The sequence below is a fragment of the Mytilus edulis genome, chromosome 1, assembly GCF_963676685.1.
Source record: "Mytilus edulis chromosome 1, xbMytEdul2.2, whole genome shotgun sequence".
In the NCBI taxonomy this organism is placed as follows: Eukaryota; Metazoa; Mollusca; class Bivalvia; order Mytilida; family Mytilidae; genus Mytilus; species Mytilus edulis.
Genome location: NC_092344.1, coordinates 32,953,336 through 32,967,498, shown reverse-complemented (window position 1 = coordinate 32,967,498; position 14,163 = coordinate 32,953,336). Strand labels below are relative to the sequence as shown.

General features: G+C 32.0%; 1 long non-coding RNA gene across 1 annotated transcript; it reads left to right on the top strand.

The window, feature by feature from the left end:
- Positions 1-1,230: 1,230 nt before the first annotated feature.
- LOC139480886 (uncharacterized) lies at positions 1,231-8,082 on the top strand. Its single transcript, XR_011654529.1, has 3 exons — positions 1,231-1,419; positions 3,721-3,772; positions 5,556-8,082. It is a non-coding gene; the product is annotated as an uncharacterized lncRNA (long non-coding RNA).
- The last annotated feature ends 6,081 nt before the right edge of the window (positions 8,083-14,163 follow it).

The following is a 14,163-nucleotide window of genomic DNA, read 5'->3' as shown; positions in this document are numbered from 1 at the left end:
AATCTTCAATTTGTTGAAGGCGGTCACTAAATGGTAGAATATAATAGAACAGTAGAATAGAGTTATTGTGTATGGGGAAAATGAAAATCTGTACTAGTCTTTTCATGTATAATTCAAATGTGTCTGAAGGTGTGAGTCTGTGAGAATGATGTTTTCTGGTTCTCTAGACTGATGGAATGAGAATTGTGCTATAGATGGTATAGCAACAACGATAATGTGTGATCTTGTACATCATAATTAACCAGGCGTGCACGCAGTCTGCGTTCTGTTAAAGAGGCCAGTTGAGTGTGTTCAGCATGTTTGATACACTGCTAGTATTATGATACCTGTTGCAGGCATACCGAGCAGCTCTCCTTTGTACCATCTCTATCTTCGAGATAGATTCTGAAGTGTGGGGGTCCCAAACCGAGCAAGAGTATTCGAGTTTGGGACGGATAAATGCTTGGTATGCCTGGCTCTTGATGTTTTGATAAGATGTTTTCAGGTTTCTTCGAAGGAAGCCGAGTGTTTTGTTGGCTTTCGAGATATTGTCATCTATGTGTTTGTCCCATTTAAGGTTTGATTGTAATGTGATGCCTAAGTACTTAGCAGATGTAACAGTTTCTAAAATATGGTTGTGAAGAGTGTAATTATATGTTGTAGAGGTGAACGTTTAGTTCTGACAGAGAGAACATATTACACTTGTCTTGGTTGAAGGCCATCAGCCAGTCCTCTTCCCATTTTGCAGCTACATCAAGATCAGCTTGCAGTTTAAGGCAGTCACTCTGGGATTTAACTGGCATATATATGATACTGTCATCAGTAAATAATGATCTTAGTTTGCTATGTCACGGTAAGCCGGTAGTCTGGGAGGTCGTTAATATAAGCCAAGAATAAGACTGGACCTAAGACGTACAGTACCTTGTTGAACCCCAGAGGTGACTTGGACTGTGCTTGATGATCTTCCATCCAGAACAAGTTCATCTAACTATACAAATCCTTGCACATGTAGATTTTTTTTTAACTTAGTATATATAATGCTACTCATTTGATGTTGTGTACTGTTATCTTCATGTCGCTTCTTGATTTTTCTTGTCGCTAATTAGTGAGACATCCATTTAACAAAACGTTTTATTGTAAACTTGATACCATTCGTCAATATTTTGAAAGGAAAAAAATGTTGACCCCCCCCCCTCCAAAATATAGACTTTCTAAATTGGGCGCTGTATTAAATTAATAAAGATCGGAACCAGTCTTAAATTTGGAAACAGACTATAGGTTATCGAAATCAATACGTCGCCATTTTGACTTGGTTTGGAAAAGAAAGCAAGCACCTGTCGGCGACCGAAATTCATTCTAGCTTTATATGATTTAATGTTTGTTTTACCTGGTATAGCAGACTCAAAAAGTGAGAGATTTCGGTATTTATAGGGTGTAAAGGTGATTATAATAGCATGCTTATATCCGTTGTCAATATAGAGTATTTACAAATTTATGCACACAACTGTCAAAAATAATGATGATTCAACTGCTGAATTTGTAGCATAAGTTTCTGCGTTAACAACAATTTTAACAATCTCAAAATATGCACTTTATTACATAGACGTGAAAGACTAAAGCCTTCAACCATTTATACATGATATTACATGAACATCTGGGTGGGGCTTTAAATATAGACTGGTAATCAAATATGCACCTGAATAATCTATTAAGAGATAGACATATCAAAAATTGTAGTTTAAATAATGAATAGATATGTAATCTGATAATTGAACAGAGATCTAAGTCAAGCCTCAGCTGACATTGTCTGACAGGTATATATGACATAAACAACATTGTCATAATATTTTGACATCTTCAATATTATTATTTTTTATTGTACTGTATTTTTAATGCTTGATATTGTGATAAAATGATTTTAAATTATTATTAAGCTTTTTTATTTTCTACTTATTACATCAATGAAGTTTTATTCAGTGCCGGCTAAATAGCAAATTTGCTATTTTGCCGGTGCCGGTCAAATAGCAAATTTGCTATTTAGCCGGTGCCGGTCAAATAGCCACTGCCATTTTGAAATGTCACACAAATAATTTCATAGTGTAAACATGTTCCACATGATGTTAATATTTCTATTTTTATCAAATTTGGCAAATGGGTTTATCACTAGCTATTTTATCGTGGAAACCTGTCAAATTGGGAATAATTCCCCAAAGAGAAACTATCCCTCAAACATATGTTTTTCAAATAACAAATAAGGAATACTTTCTAGTGTTATTTTTTTTTTAATACACATTTTTACCTTCCAAAAAATGTACTGTATATATATAGCTTCCACTTGACTAACTAACATGTCACAATCCTATAAAAACTTGGAAAAATTGACAATTTCAATGCTTTAAAAACATAATAAATTCCAAATGCAATTATGGATCTTTGAAATTTTCTTAAATATGTGCCATTTCAAGGTAAGACTTGACTAAGATAGTTAGATTTAGCACCATCTAATGAATACTCAACTGAAGGAATAGTTCCTGTTTGTTCCCCAACCTGGTGTATGTCAGTAAAATTAGAAAAATCAAAAGTAAAATGTGTTCCAAATTCACAAATTTGAACAGAAATATTCTTGGAGTAGTAAATGTTTCAAATACAATCTACCTCTAAGGTAAATGACACAAGAGTTAAGACCAACAAATATTGTTGCACTCATGACTAGAAATAGAAATAAAATTTAAATACAAATCACTAAAGGAGTATAATTGCTACTTAAAGTGATAACAAGGTATTTATGAAAATCATTTGTTCATGGATATATCTGATCCCATTTGGAAATCACAATTTCGAAGTTTAATGAATTTTGTGTAATGTTTTCTCAAGTTTCTTTTACATTAGCGAATAATAATCTTGACAACATATTTCCTAAAGTAGTCCTATATATATTGTATACTGTTTCAGTATTTTCTTTTTGTGGTAAAAACAACGAATTTCCCTCAAATTTTTCAATTTTGAAAAAGCAAATGTTAAGAATGTTTATTATCCCAACAGTCATGCACTCCACAACAATAATTGGGACAAAGGGGAGACAATTCAAAACTATTTACCACCATCACTGTGAATTATTTTAGTGTTAGGTCCATATGCATGGAGCTAGCTGACTGTATGAGTTGTTTCTTTCCTATGGCGTTGTATATATCCAGTTCTATGGTAAACCATTGGATGGTTATTACGTACAAAGCTTGTTATGTTGTTCAACTTTTGATCTCAATATCCAACATGTCCAACATGTCCAATGTATAATTTAAAATACATGTACTGTTATTAATAAAAAAAAATAATGTTATAAGAAGAACCTTTGTTGTTTGTTAAACAAGACTAGTTCTTTAACCATTGTTAACTGTTAATATCTTTTACCATTATACATTGTAAGTTAAATTGTACTTTGTCCATATTCAATTATAGGCCTCTAGGATGTCCCTTTAATTTACTTGGATAACATTAGCTATAGTAGATCCTTCATTAACAGTGATAGACACAAAGCTGTCATCTAGCCAGTTCAGCCAACACTTAAACCTCCCTAAATTCTTGTATCCAAAGAATTTGTTAATATCATATAATTTTACACTTTACCATGGATACTTTATACATGTTATATCCAAAGGAGAACATACATAATATTAATACATCCTTAACAGGAAAACTTATTCAATTCAAGTCAACCACTAATTAGTTAGATTTACATTTCAGGTAGAGGATCTAGTCCAAACTGTGTGGTAACATCTAGATAGTCTAGGTACCGGTAAGTTGTTCACCATTTTGTGTAGTACTTTCAATACATTGTACATGAATACATGTATGCATGAAATGATGATCAGAATATTTTAAAAAGAGGTATGATCCATAAACCAAAGCTTCACAATCAGGCTAAGGGTGATCAAAGTTTATTAATTACGTAAAGAGTGAAAAAGGAGCAAGTTCAATTAAAGAAAGCATGTGTATGATATACAACAAATAATTTGTTTTGATTTATTGGCTATGAAATAGTGTTTTTAGAAAGTTTTGGTTAATTCATTTAATAAATATGACGCATGCATGATAGAATGATGAAGACAAACAGCATGGTTTGCAATGAAAAGGTTTTAATTTCTATTACCTTATATATCTGTATATACTTACATAGAAGTGTTGATGTTGAAAGACATAAGTTTTGCAAAGATTTCATTAAATGTGCTGCAAAACTTGAATTGAATATATGAAGTTAATAAATAATTTCTGTACCCCACGATATAAAGGTCAAACAGTGAAATTCCATTTACATGTACTGGGATACATAATACTCCTAACATGATACTCTTAAGCACATATTTGTATTTCTTGGCTGCTATATATTGAAGGAAAGATTTAATATTTGGTCTTCAGCTTGATAAGTTTGAGTTGAATTTTACATCTGGCATGTACAAAATTACTCCATGTTTGCTAATAGTTTGAATTTTTGCAACTCTCATTCTACAAGGAAAATTTTAGTTTAAATGTTCTTGGCACCTGTGAATGCAAATGTCAGATCAGTTACATTGTATGCTCCAGTATATGTATTACCTCAATCAATTGCATGCAGCAAAGCATGCCCAGAGCCAGTATGAAACTTGTTTCAAAAGATTACTATCTATAGTCTTCATGTATGTTAATTACTGCTTATGGCAATAAAGTCCTGTTTGTACAGCTTCAATTATTAAATGTAGATTGCACTAGAGTAAGTTCTGGAAGACAAAATTAGCTCTTTTTTATGCCCCATTTATGGGCATTATGTTTTCTGATATGTGCATCCGTTCATTCTTCCGTCTGTCTGGCTTCAGGTTAAAGTCTTTGGTTGAGGTAGTTTTTGATGAAGTTGAAGTCCGATCAACTTGAAACTTTATAAACATGTTCCCTATAATATGATTTTTCCAATTTTAATGCCAAATAAGGGATTTTATCCCATTTTCACAGTCGACTGAACATAGAAAATGAAAGTGCAGATGGGGCATCCGTGTACTTAGGACACATTCTTGTTTTATTAAGTATTAAAGCTGAAAAATATTTGCTCTAACTTTTAATGTAAGTGTGAGAAGCAGCAAATAAGAATGTACCAAGCATTTACAATATTTTACCCTTCTGAGGATAAAACCAGCAACTTCCTGCATTTGAATCAAGCATGCTGCCATGAAACAATGATTTTATTGGTTATTAGATATATATATATATATATATATAACTTCTTCAATTATTTTGTTTTTTCCCAATTTTAAAACTTCAGTAAATTCTGGTGTTGAAAATTATCTTCCAAAAAACTTTTTATGGGTTCTGTATTTGGTTACAGTTTTGCTTCATTGATAACATAAAGTTAAATCTGACCTCGGTAAATAGTTGGATATGAAATATACGAAAATAAAAATATTAATTTATGATCACTGGAGGTTTCGTGTGAATTTAAATTGTTTTCTTAAAAGACAAAGATGAAAACCAAATTTACTGAAGTTTACTATTTTTTGTGTTGTAATTTTTCTGTTTGCATGATATTTGATGTTGTTTTTCCTCCTGTACAGGTTTTGGTACTGTGACTCCTAACACCATGCCTTTCCAATCAAAGAATGATCAAATTATCAAGCTGAAAAATCAACGGGAACAAATGACATACCACCTCAAAATTGATAGAGTCAGAATGACAAAAACTTTACCGGAAATGATACAGTTTTGTAATCAAAGAATGGCAGATGACCCATTGATTCATCCTGTTAAAGATAATCCTTTCAAGGACAAGAAAACGTGTACAATATTATAATGTTAATGAATTGACAAATGTATCAACATTTTAATGGTGCACATGGTAGACATTGTGAATTTTGTTGTCATGGAAGATCTGATAGGGTTTTACCTGCCCTTTATATTTCACAGTTACTTTTTATAATGTACTAAATAGCTTTTATATTTATTCACCATACTGTCAATACAGTTATCATTGTCATATCAAACAGACATTCAGATTAATAAAAAAAAAACTACAGTTAATTGGAATAAAAATTGTGAAATTTTTGTAATTTCTGACAGTTAACAGTTTATATATATATAGCTATAGTCACAAGGCCAAAAAATTCAAACTATAGTGACTATATAAAAAGTTACTTCTTAACATGTGTTTCAACATGTTCAGTCTTAAACTTCGAAAGTTATGTTTCATTAACTTTTCAATTTAAAATTAGGGTCTACATGGATTTAGTTTGCATGTTCATGCTTGTTGTAATTGTATGATTTAATTTTACATATCTTTCCCACAGATGATCAACAGTAATATCTATAAGATGAAATATGTGTTCCTGAAATGATATAGAGAATTTCATAATGCATTTCTATGATTCTTTAATACTTCAGGGATTTAAAATAAAAAAATTATCAATAAGATGTCTGCAAAGTATTCACTTATTTTGTCAAGCAACCACAACAGTATTTATGATTTCATTTGAAGAATATACCTTGAAGAGCAATTTTGTCAGAGTATTTTATTAATTGATATTTTCTTAAAAATGTACCCTCCCCAAAAAATATATACTAATTAAAAATAAGAATTTGTGGAAACTTTTTGTGAAAAGTCTTTATGATTTTGACAAGAATTTATAATTTGATCTAGTTTGAATTTTTTATGACAAAGTATTACAAGAAAGTTGAAAAGTCTCCAAACCATGAGATTAAAAGCCATCTTGCTAAAATTGGAAATGAACACATATTCCATCTTACATTCTTAGATACAAGTATATTACAAATAAAATTTACAATACCAGAATATATTTGCATGTAAAGAAATCACATACAAATGCATAACTACCCAGACATATTGATTTAATTTCAAATTAGGTAATTGAAAAAAATGAGAACTAAATGTTCTTGAGTACTTAAATGTATCTTATAAATAAAATTAAACAAGGAGATATCAATTTCATGCTTTAAGATTTTAATATTCAGATTGTTTAAACCTTATTCTATTTTGAAATTAGTTTTGAAGGATATGGTTACATCTCTAAAGAAATATTAAGGTGTTTTTACATGCAAATTTTGTTTTGTATCTTCCTAGCATGAAAAATTGTTATATTTTAATTTATTGCAGAATATTTGTTTTTTGTTTTAAGAATGTTTCTGTTCATTTTATTCAGTCAACTTTAAATGTAGTAGCCTAACCTTTGTATAATACAGTTACATATTTGTCTGCATCAGCATAGAGATCATATTCTATGGTTGTTCAATAAAAAATGGGTAATGCGGATTTAAACCATGGAAGGTTGAAAGAAAACCAAAACAGAAGATAAAATTCAGGGAAAAAATAAACTTGAAATAAGTAAATTCAAACCAGTAGAATCTGAGTTATTTCAAAGTTAATTTGTAACGATTGCAGATAGTTAAAAGGTTGTTTCAATTCTGTTATGAAACAGATACACAAATGTATGATGCAGTAAGATCTCAATTCAGCCAGTTGTAAGTGTTTAGAAAATTGAAACTGACAATGTTAAATATATGTTTAGTTTATAACATGTAATGTCATCTTGGTGTGAGGGGGAGATTACGTTTTAAATAAATATTACTTCATATCTGAAAGTCATCAAGATTTTGTAGTAAATTGAAATGGCCCATAGGGATATTTAAAACCAAGCAATTAAAATTTATTGCTGATCCAAAATGAGATTGTCAAGCTAAGTATACTATTGACAATGTAATATTAATGTCTTTCTATCTAGAATAAAATATTGGTGCTGTTAAATAACAATATTTTTTATACCTGGCTGTGTTATGAGTTGGAAGACTAAGATACCATATTATTGTTGTTTTCAGATATATTGTCAGAATAAAATCAATAATATTGACTCTGAAGCACAATAGTAATCTTGTAATATGTGTGTAATTAACCTGCATTATTATTTATGTTCCGATCGTCAATATTCTGCTCATTATCCTCCATATTGAAGGTTCACACCTTTAAGATACTTAAATTTATATGTCAGTGTAATTAATTGTCTTCCACGATATATAAGGGAATTATGCACAATATTTGTATATAAGAGTTGAATAAAGAGAGTGTATATTTTCTGGATTGTTGAGTTTTCCAATTAACTGATGCTTACAACACAATAAGAATATCAGGTATTTCACACTCCCCTCCCCTGGAATGAAGTTAAGGGATGTATATATAGGAGTAATTATTTCTGTCTTGATATTTCCAAATACTTTGAACACTGTTAAAGGGTTTGATTGTTACACAGTAAACATTTGATGTGCACAACCATGGCCATACTGTGTTGATATATGAAACGAATTCCCGAATACTGTGAATAAGGAATGATGCCTAGAAAATGACACAACCTCCTCTCATGCTTTTGACAAAACTGTACACTGAGGAATAATGCCTCAATCGTTGTCACAGTGAGCTTTCACACAGAAAAATACTACAACTCACTGTAGGTTCAAGACATCTTGTGACACTGGTTTGAATACAATTTCTGTAAGATCCAGTAACCTGACAATTTCTCCTAATATATTTAGATGTTGTTCCTGACTTAGAACTTTTGAATATCTAGAATTAGGTAAGGCACTTGGCATGCTAACTACTGAACAAGAAAGAAGATAGGAATAACATTTTTTTTTTGATAGTCATAGAACTAAACAGTACTCAACATTTTTTAAGTTGTGTCAGAATAAGAATTTTTTATTTTAAACTCCTGAATATTAGTTAATGATACTTGATATGGTTGTTGCCAACTTTCCTACCAATGAGGGATAAGTCTTAATTTAGGTGGAGATTTTTTCTTGTCAGTTTCGTGATTTTTGATAATGATGGATGTATAAATTTAAGCCCCTTTCTTTCCAGATTTTAGAGTGTATAACGTCAAAAATGCCAATCCTTCAAGCATCTCAAGTATAATGACCAATGCTTTGTAGATAAAACACTTCATACCTGTTGTTTCTGTTTTCTGCTTTTTGGCAAGACACAGGATTCAAGTGTAGCCATTTTTGTCTCGCCTTGACGGAGTCAAAAAGCAAGACAAAGGTATGCTGTTTCCGGCGATGGCGGCAACTATGTATTAGTTTGTGATTAGGTCTAGTTTATGGTGAACCACAAGTGGTAGGTCAATCATATTTGGTATGCAGTTGTATAAGCATTGGCACATCTTATTTCCATGGAGATTATATGGCCCGGCTCCCTCAGTCATGGTCTATTGACTTCAAAACTTTTGCTTATTTTACATGTATTAATTTGTGATTAGGTCAGTTTATGGGAAACCACAAGTGGTAGGTCACTGATATTTGGTATGCAGTTGTGTAAGCATCGACAGCATCGGTAAAATGTTTTAGCAGATTGCTCAAGTGAAAGGTTGTTAGTATGAAGTGAGTGCTGTGAATTAAAAATTAATACTTACCATCTAGTTCCATTAAGATGATGTTTTTGTCATGATTTTCAAACAAAATGATGACTTACCATAATACCAGTCACTGATTTAGAAGGTCTAACTGTGACATGAAAACATTTATCATAAATAGATAATTAGTTCAAAACATTGTTTTGTAAGTCAATATTGTATAACTTTGTTTTCTAAGATGAAGTATATGTATTATTGTGATTTGGATAAAATTTTCTGTAAGAATTACCAAGGATTTGTTTAGTAAGACTTACTATACAAATCCTTGGAATTACTGATCTACTGGCATCAAGGGGAAATAATTTTTATTGAGTCAGTGTTTATTAAAAATTTAAAGAAAAATACCAGGCTTATGATTTTGCTTACAAAAGATTCATAAATACGACTTGAATAAAAAAAAATTTAAATGCAAAATAAGTTCAAAGTTTAAGAGCATTGAGAACTAAAAAATTGCGAAAGGTTTTGCCAAATAATGCTTATACTTGTTAACTTATTCTGGGTGGTAGAAACTAATAAATAGTACTGATTCAGTACTAAATTCAAAGATTTGCAAAACAGTTAATCTATAATTTTACCAATCAATTAAATTCATGGCAATATAGAATTCCTGACTTCAGGCAGGTGATACCTTCTTGATTTACAAAGGAATTTGTATGATTTAAAGAACTTTGTGAATGTGTTTCACAAAAAAATTTAAACAGTTTTTTTTCTCAAAATGTTTTATCATCTTAAAAATAAATTTTAGTGTTCTGTCAAAAACAAAGGATAATAAGTTAATAATCAGGGTAATAATGTCACAAATACATTACTTATAAAATGACAGAAGTTGATGTATATATTTGTTTAGGGGCCAGTTGAAGGACGCCTCCGGGTGCGGGAATTTCTCGCTACATTGAAGACCTGTTGGTGACCTTCTGCTGTTGTTTTTTTCTATGGTCGGGTTGTTGTCTCTTTGGCACATTCCCCATTTCCATTCTCAATTTTATTTGTCACACAGAACAATATTTAGCTGATTTTATGGTAATTTGAATTATTTCCCTTTATAAATAGTAGTAGATTAAAAAAAATTGCTCTGAAAAAAATGTTCCAATTACGCACAACTTGCTGTTGGAAAACAGAGCTATAGATTTACAAAACAATGTTTTGAAATAATTATCTATTAGATCTATTTATGACAGAAGTTTTCATGTCACAGTTAGACCTTCTTTAAAGTCTAATTTTTTAGCTCACCTGGCCCGAAGGGCCAAGTGAGCTTTTCCCATCACTTTGCGTCCGGCGTCCGTCGTCCTGCGTCCGTCGTCGTCCGTCATCGTTAACTTTTACAAAAATCTTCTCCTCTGAAACTACTGGGCCAAATTGAACCAAACTTGGCCACAATCATCATTGGGGTATCTAGTTCAAAAAATGTGTGGCGTGACCCGGTCAACCAACCAAGATGGCCGCCACAGCTAAAAATAGAACATAGGGGTAAAAAGCAGTTTTTGGCTTATAACTCAAAAACCAAAGCATTTAGAGGAAATCTGATGTGGGGTAAAAATGTTTATCAGGTCAAGATCTATCTGCCCTGAAATTTTCAGATGAATCGGTCAACCCGTTGTTGGGTTGCTGCCCCTGAATTGGTCATTTTGAGGAAATTTTGCTGTTTTTGGTTATTATCTTGAATATTATTATAGATAGAGATAAACTGTAAACAGCAATAATGTTCGGCAAAGTTAGATTTACAAATAAGTCAACATGACCGAAATGGTCAGTTGACCCCTTTAGGAGTTATTGCCCTTTATAGTCAATTTTTAACCATTTTTCATAAATCTAAGTAATCTTTTACAAAAATCTTCTCCTCTGAAACTACTGGGCCAAATTAATCCAAACTTGGCCACAATCATCTTTGGGGTATCTAGTTTAAAAAATGTGTGGCGTGACCCGGTCAACCAACCAAGATGGCCGCCACGGCTAAAAATAGATCATAGGGGTAAAATGCAGTTTTTGGCTTATAACTCAAAAACCAAAGCATTTAGAGGAAATCTGATGTGGGGTAAAAATGTTCATCAGGTGAAGATCTATCTGCCCTGAAATTTTCAGATGAATCGGTCAACCTGTTGTTGGGTTGCTGACCCTGAATTGGTAATTTTGAGGAAATTTTGCCGTTTTTTGGTTATTATCTTGAATATTATTATAGATAGAGATAAACTGTAAACAGCAATAATGTTCAGCAAAGTTAGATTTACAAATAAGTCAACATGACCGAAATGGTCAGTTGACCCCTTAAGGAGTTATTGCCCTTTATAGTCAATTTTTAACCATTTTTCATAAATCTAAGTAATCTTTTACAAAAATCTTCTCCTCTGAAACTAATGGGCCAAATTAATCCAAAGTTGGCCACAATCATCTTTGGGGTATCTAGTTTAAAAAATGTGTGGCGTGACCCGGTCAACCAACCAAGATGGCCCCCACGGCTAAAAATAGAACATGCAGTTTTTGGCTTATAACTCAAAAACCAAAGCATTTAGAGGAAATCTGACATGGGTAAATATGTTTATCAGGTCAAGATCTATCTGCCCTGAAATTTTCAGATGAATCGGTCAACCCGTTGTTGGGTTGCTGCCCCTGAATTGGTCATTTTGAGGAAATTTTGCTGTTTTTATACGACCGCAAATTTTGAAAAAATTTTCGTCGTATATTGCTATCACGTTGGCGTCTGCGTCGTCGTCGTCGTCGTCGTCGTCGTCGTCGTCGTCCGGCGTCCGAATACTTTTAGTTTTCGCACTCTAACTTTAGTAAAAGTGAATAGAAATCTATGAAATTTTAACACAAGGTTTATGACCATAAAAGGAAGGTTGGTATTGATTTTGGGAGTTTTGGTCCCAACATTTTAGGAATAAGGGGCCAAAAAGGGCCCAAATAAGCATTTTCTTGGTTTTCGCACCATAACTTTAGTTTAAGTTAATAGAAATCTATGAAATTTTGACGCAAGGTTTATGACCACAAAAGAAAGATTGGGATTGATTTTGGGAGTTTTGGTTTCAATAGTTTAGGAATAAGGGGCCAATAAAGGGCCCAAATAAGCATTTTTCTTGGTTTTTGCACAATAACCTTAGGTTAAGTAAATGGAAATCTATGAAATTTAAACACAATGTTTATGACCACAAAAGGAAGGTTGGTATTTATTTTGGGAGTTTAGGACCCAACAGATTAGGAATTAGGGGCCAAAAAGGGACCCAAATAAGCATTTTTCTTGGTTTTCGCACTATAATGTTAGTATAAGTAAATACAAATCTATGAAATTTAAACACAAGGCTTATGACCATAAAAGGAAGGTTGGTATTGATTTTGGGAGTTTTGGTCCCAACAGTTTAGGAAAAAGGGGCCCAAAGGGTCCAAAATTAAACTTTGTTTGATTTCATCAAAATTGAATAATTGGGGTTCTTTGATATGCCGAATCTAACTGTATATGTAGATTCTCAACTTTTGGTCCCGTTTTCAAATTGGTCTACATTAAGGTCCAAAGGGTCCAAAATTAAACTTAGTTTGATTTTGACAAAAAATGAATCGGTTGGGTTCTTTGATATGTTGAATCTAAAAATGTACTTAGATTCTTGATTATTGAAGTTTTTTTGGTCCAGTTTTCAAATTGGTCTACATTAAGGTCCAAAGGGTCCAAAATTAAACTTTGTTTGATTTCATCAAAAATTGAATCCTTGGGGTTCTTTGATATGCCAAATCTAACTGTGTATGTAGATTCTTCATTTTTGGTCCTGTTTTCAAATTTCAAATTCTACATTAAAGTCCAAAGGGTCCAAAATTAAACTAAGTTTGATTTTAACAAAAATTGAATTCTTGGGCCTCTTTGATATGCTGAATCTAAACATGTACTTAGATTTTTGATTATGGGCCCAGTTTTCAAGTTGGTCCAAATCAGGATCTAAAATTATTATATTAAGTATTGTGCAATAGCAAGTCTTTTCAATTGCACAGTATTGTGCAATGGCAAGAAATATCTAATTGCACAATATTGTGAAATAGCAAATTTTTTTTTAATTAGAGTTATCTTTCTTTGTCCAGAATAGTAAGCAAGAAATATCTAATTGCAAAATATTGTGCAATAGCAAGAATTTTTTTTAATTGGAGTTATCTTTCTTTGTCCAGAATCAACTTAAATCTTTGTTATATACAATGTATATACACTTTTTACTACCAACTGATAAATTTAAATAATCTTTACCATTCAGTGATAACAAGCAGTTTTTATACGACCGCAAATTTTGAAAAAATTTTCGTCGTATATTGCTATCACGTTGGCGTCTGCGTCGTCGTCGTCGTCGTCGTCGTCCGGCGTCCGAATACTTTTAGTTTTCGCACTCTAACTTTAGTAAAAGTGAATGGAAATCTATGAAATTTTAACACAAGGTTTATGACCACAAAAGGAAGGTTGGTATTGATTTTGGGAGTTTTGGTCCCAACATTTTAGGAATTAGGGGCCAAAAAGGGCCCAAATAAGCATTTTCTTGGTTTTCGCACTATAACTTTAGTTTAAGTTAATAGAAATCTATGAAATTTTGACACAAGGTTTATGACCACAAAAGAACGGTTGGGATTGATTTTGGGAGTTTTGGTCTCAACAGTTTAGGAATTAGGGGCCAAAAAAGGGCCCAAATAAGCATTATTCTTGGTTTTCGCACAATAACATTAGTTTAAGTAAATAGAAATCAATGAAATTTAAACACAATGTTAATGACTACAAAAGGAAGGTTGGTAT